We start from the raw sequence: 6,844 nt of genomic DNA, 5'->3' as shown, positions 1-6,844 counted from the left end.
CAGATGAGTCTAACATATGTATATATAGAGTACTAGCTACAAGGCAGATGAGTCCAACATGTTGATACAGAGTATTGGCTACATGCCAGATGAGTCTAACATGTCCATATACAGAGAGATACCTCATGAGAGACAAGTCCAATAAGTTCATATACAGAGAGCTAACTACAGGCCAGATCAGTCCAACAAATCCATGTACAGAGAGCTAGATTCATGACAGAGTAGTGCATTATTTCCATATACAGAGTTCTACCTACATGGCAGATGTGTCCAACCTGTGCATATAATGAGAGACAGTTACATGGCAGACAAGTCCAACGTGTCCATATACTGAGAGTTAGCTACATGACAGAGTAGTCCTACATGTCCATATACAGAGTACTAGCTACATGGCAGATGAGTCCAACATGTCCATATATTGAGAGTTAGCTACATGGCAGATGAGTCCAAAGTGTCCATATACTGAGAGCTAGCTACATGGCAGATGAGTCTAATATATGTATATTTAGAGGGCTTTCTACAAGGCAGATGAGTCAAACATATTCACACAGAGAGAACTGGCTACGTGTCTGATGAGTCCAACAAGTCCATATACTGACAGCTACCTATATGCCGGACAAGTCCAAAATGATCATATACAGAGTCCTACGTTTATGGCAGATCAGTCCAGCATATCTATGCACAGAGGTAACAACATGGCAGGCAAGTCCAAAATGACTATATACGGAGAGCTAGCTACATGGGAGAGTAGTCCAACATGTCCAAATACAGAATTCTATCTACATGCCAGATGAGAATAACGTGTCCATATACTTAGATTTAGCTACATGGCAGAATAATCCAACATATCCAAATACAGAGTTCTAACTACATGGTAGATGATAATAAAGTGTCCATACTGAGAGCTAGCTACATCGCTGAGTAGTACAACATGTCCTTATACAGAGTACTAGCTACATGGCAGATGAGTCCAACATGTGCATATACTTAGAGTTAGCTACATGGGAGATGAGTCCAATATGTGTATATTTAGAGGCCTATCTACAAGGCAGATGAGTCAAACATATTCACACAGAAAGAACTGGCTACATGGATGATGAGTCCAACATGTCCATAAACTGACAGCTACCTATATGGCAGACAAGTCCAATAAATTCATGTACAGTGAGATAACTACATGGCAGATCAGTCCAGCATAACTATGCAAAGAGAGCTAGCTACATGGCAGAGTAGTCCAACATGCCTAAATACAGAGTTCTAACAACATGGCATATGAGAAAAAGGTGTCCACATACTGAGAGTTAGCTACATGGCAGAGTCGTACAAAATTTCCATATAGAGAGTACTAGCTACATGGCAGATGAGTCCAACGTGTCCATAAACTGAGAGCTAGCTACATGGCAGAGTAGCCTAACTTGTCCATATACAGAGTAATAGCTACATGGCAGATGATTCCAACATGTCCATATACTGAGAGATAGCCACATGGCAGATGAGTCCCACATGTGTAGATATATAGAGGATTAGGTACATGGCAGATCAGTCTAAAGTGTTCATTGAGAGAGATGGGTACAGGACTGATGAGTCCAACATGTCCATATACAGAGAGCTAGCTGCATGGCAGACAAGTCCCATATGTTCATATACAGAGAGCTATCTACATGGCAGATCAGTCCAACATATCCATGTACAGAGAGCTATCTACATGACAGATAAGTCCAAAATATCCATATGCAGAGAGCTAGCTACATGGCAGGGTAGTGCAACATGCCCAAATAAAGAATTCTAACTACATGGCAGATGAGAATAATGTGTCCATATACTGAGATTTAGCTACATGGCAGAGTTGTGCAACATGCCCAAATACAGAGTTATAACTACCTGGCAAATGAGAATAACATCTCCATTTACTGAGAGTTAGCTACATGGCAGAGTAGTCCAACATGCCCAAATACAGAGTTCTAACTACATGGCAGATAACAATAACGTGTCCATATACTAAGAGTTAACTACATGGCAAAGTAGTTCCACATGCCCAAATACAGAGTTCTAACTACATGGCAGATGAGAATAACTTGTCAATATACTGAGAGCTAGCTACATGGCAGATAAGTCCAACATGTCCATATACTGAGAGTTAGCTACATGGCAGATGTGTCCAACATGTATATATAGAGGACTAGCTACAAGGCAGATGAGTCCAACATGTTCATACAAAGAGAGCTGGCTACACGGCTGATGAGTACAACATGTCCATATGCAGAGAGCAAGCTACATGGCAGACAAGTCCAAAATGCCCATATATAAAGGTAGTTGCATGGCAGAGTACTGCAACATTTCTATATACAGAATTCTAGCTACATGGCAGATGAGTCCAACATATCCATATACTGAGAGTTAGCTACATGGCAAAGGAGTCTACATGTGTATATATAGAGAACTAGCTACAAGGCAGATGAGTCAACATGTTCATACAAAGAGAGCTGGCTTCATGGCAGACGAGTCCAAAATGCCCATATACAGAGAGCTAACTTCATGGCCGAATAGTGCAACATTTCCATATACAGAGTTCTAGCTACATGGCAGATGAGTCCAACGTGTCCATATACTGAGAGCTAGTTACATGGCAGAGTAGTCCCACATATCAACATACAGAGTACTAGCTACATGGCAGATGAGTCCAACATGTCTATATACTGAGAGTTAGTTACATAGCAGATGAATCCAACATGTGTATATATAAAGGAGTAGATACAAGGCAGATGAGTCCAACATGTTGATACAGAGAGTGCTGGCTACATATCTGTTGAGTCCAACAAGTCAATATACATAGAGGTAGCTACATGACAGAAAAGTCCAATATGTTCATATACAGACAGCTACCTACAGGGCAGATCAGTCCAACATATACATGCACAGAGGGTTAGCTATATGGCAGATGAGTCCAAAATGTCCATCTAAAGAGAACTATCTACATGTCAGAGTAGTACACCATTTCCGTATACAGAGTTCTAGCTACATGGCAGATGAGTACAACGTGTCCATATTCTGAGAGCCAGCAACATGGCAGATGAGTCCAACATGTCCATAAACTGAGAGTTTACTACATGGCAGCATAGTCCAACATGTCCTTATACAAAGTGGAAACTACATGGCTGATGAGTCCAACATGTTCATAGAGAGTGACCTGGCTTCATGGCAGACGAGTCCAAATTGCCAACATACAGAGAGCTAGCTACATGGCCGAGTAGTGCAACATTTCCATATACAGACTTCTAGCTACATGGCAGATGAGTCCAACGTGTCCACATACTGAGAGCTAGCTACATGGCAGAGTAGTCCAACATGCCCAAATACATAGTACTAGCTACATGGCAGATGAGTTCAACATGTCTATATACTGAGAGTTAGCTACATGGCAGATGAATCTAACATGTGTATATATATAGCGGTTTAGCTACAAGGCAGAAGAGTCCAACATGTTGATACAGAGAGTGCTGGCTACATGTCTGATGAGTCCATCATGTCCATATACATAGAGGTAGCTACATGGCAGACAAGTCTGATATGTTCATATACAGAGAGATAACTAAATGCAAATCTGTCCAACATATACATGAACAGTGAACTACCTTCATATCAGACGAGTTCAAAATGTCCATAGTGAGAGCTGACTACATGACAGAATAGAGCAACATTTCCATATACAGAGTTCTAGCTACATGCCAGATGAGTCCAACGTGTGCATATACTGAGAGCTAGCTACATGGCAGAGTAATCCAACATGTCCATACGCAGAGTAATGGCTATATGGCACATGAATCCAACATGTCCTTATACTGAGTTAGCTACATAACAGATGAGTCCAACATATGTATGTGTAGAGGGATAGCTACAAGGAAAATGACTCTAACATGTTCATACACAGATAGATGGCTACATGGCTGATGGGTCCAACATGTCCATATATAGAGAGCTAGCTACATGACAGACAAGTCACATATGTTCATATACAGAGAGCTAGCTACATGGTAGAGTAGTCCTACATTTCCACATAGAGAGTACTAGGTACATAGCAGATGAGTCCAACATGTCCATATTCTGAAAGTTACCTACATGGTAGATGAGGCCAACATGTATATATAGAGAGGAATAGCTACAAGTCAGATGAGTCCAAAATGTTGATACAGAGAGTGCTAGCTACATGTCGGATAAGTCCAACATGTCCATATACAGAGAGGTAGCTACATGGCAGACAAGTCCAATATGTTCATATACAGAGATCTACCTACAGGCAGATCAGTCCAACATATCCATGCACAGACAGCTAGCTACATGGCAGACGAGTCCAAAATGTCCATATAAAGATAGCTAGCTCCATGGCAGAGTAGTGCATCATTTACATATATAGAGTTCTAGCTACATGCCAGATAAGTCCAACATGAGTATACTTGGAGGGCGAGCTACAAGCCAGATGAGTAGAACATATTCATTCAGAGATAGCTGGCTACACGGTTGAAGATTCCAACATGTCTATATACTGAGAGCGGGCAACATCGCAGAGAAGTCCCATATGTTCATATAAAGAGATCTATCTAAATGGCAGATCAGTCCAGCATATCTAGGCACAGAGAATTAACTACATGGCAGAGGAGTCTAAAATGTCCATATACAGAGAGCTAGCTACATGACAGAGTAGTGCAACATGTCCATATACAGAGTTCTAGCTACATGGCAGATGAGTTCAACGTGTCTAAATACTTAGAGCTAGCTACATGGCAGTGCAGTCTAACATGTCCATATTATAGTACTACCTACATAGTAGATGATTCCAACATGTGTATATATAAAGGACTAGCTACAAGGCAGATGAGTCCAACATGTTCATACAGAGAGAGCTGGCTACATGGCAGATGAATCCAACATGTGAATATACAGAGAGCCAGCTGCATGGCAGACAAGTCCCATATGTTCATATACAGAGAGCTATCTACATGGCAGATCAGTCCAACATATCCATGTACAGAGAGCTATCTACATGGCAGATGAGTCCAAAATGTCCATATGCAGAGAGCTAGCTACATGGCAGGTTAGTGCAACGTGCCCAAATACAGAATTCTAACTACATGGCAGATGAGAATAACTTGTCCATATACTGAGATTTAGCTACATGGCAGAGTTGTGCAACATGCCCAAATACAGAGTTCTAACTACATGTCAAATGAGAATTACGTCTTCATATACTGAGAGTTAGCTATATGGCAGAGTCCTGCAACATGCCCAAATACAATGTTCTAACTATATGGCAGATGAGAATAATGTGTCCATATACTGAGAGTTAGCTACATGGCAGAGCAGTTCAACATGCTCAAATACAGAATTCTAACTACATGGCAGATGAGAATAACGTGTCCATATACTGAGAGCTAGCTACATGGCAGATGAGTCCAACATGTCCATATACTGAGAGTTAGCTACATGGCAGATGAGTCCAACATGTATATATAGAGGACTAGCTACAAGGCAGATGAATCCAACATGTTCATACACAGAGAGCTGGCTACATGGCTGATGAGTACAACATGTCCATATGCAGAGAGCAAGCTACATGGCAGACAAGTCCAATATGTTCCTATAAAAAGAGGTACATACATGACAGATCAGTTCAACATATCCATGTACAGAGAGCTAGCGACATGGCAGATGAGTCCAAAATGTCCATATATAAAGGTAGCTGCATGGCAGAGTAGTGCAACATTTCTATATACAGAGTTCTAGCTATATGGCAGATGAGTCCAATGTGTCCATATACTGAGAGCTAGTTATATGGCAGAGTAGTCCAACATATCCATATACAGAGTGCAAGGTACATGGCAGATGAGTCCAACATATCCATATACTGAGAGTTAGCCACAAGGCAGATGAGTCCAACATGTTCATACAGAGAGTGCTGGCTTCATGGCAGACAAGTCCAAAATGTCCATATACAGATAGCTAACTTCATGGCTGAGTAGCACAACATTTCCATATACAGAGTTCTAGCTACATGGCAGATGAGTCCAACGTGTCCATATACTGAGAGATAGCTACATAGTAGAGTAATCCAACGTGTCCACATACAGAGTACAAGCTACATGGCAGATGAGTCCAACATGTCTATATACTGAGACTTAGCTACATGGAGATGAATCCAACATGTGTATATATAGAGGACTAGCTACAAGGCAGATGAGTCCAACATGTTGATACAGAGAGTGCTGGCTACATGTCTGATGATTCCAACATGTACATTTACTGAGAGGTAACTACATGGCAGACTAGTCCAGTATGTTCATATACAGAGAGCTACCTAAAGGGCAGATTAGTCCAACATATCCATGCACAGAGAGCTAGCTACATGGCAGACGAGTTCAAAATGCCATATAATGAGAGCCAGCTACATGGCAGATTAGTCCTACGTGTCCATATAATGAGAGTTGGCTACATGGCAGAGTGGTCCAACATGTACATATCCGGAGTCCTAACTAAATGGCAGATGAGTCCAAAATGTCCATATACAGAGACTTTGCTACATGTCAGATGAGTCCAACGTGTATATATAGAGGACTATCTACAAGCAGATGAGTCCAACATGTCTATACTCAGAGATCTGGCTACATGGCTAATGAATACAACATGTCCATATACAGAGAGTTAGCTATGTGGCAGCAAGTCCAATATGTTCATACACAGAGGGCTACCTACATGGCAGATTAGTCCAACATAATCATGAACAGAGAGTTTGCTACATGGCAGACAAGTCCAAAATGTCCATATACAGAGAGCTGGCCACATGACTTAAAAG

Source organism: Chrysochloris asiatica, unplaced genomic scaffold, assembly GCF_000296735.1.
Source record: "Chrysochloris asiatica unplaced genomic scaffold, ChrAsi1.0 scaffold00408, whole genome shotgun sequence".
NCBI lineage: Eukaryota > Metazoa > Chordata > Mammalia > Afrosoricida > Chrysochloridae > Chrysochloris > Chrysochloris asiatica.
The sequence above is the reverse complement of the archived record's forward strand: the minus strand, read 5'-3'. Positions refer to the sequence as shown.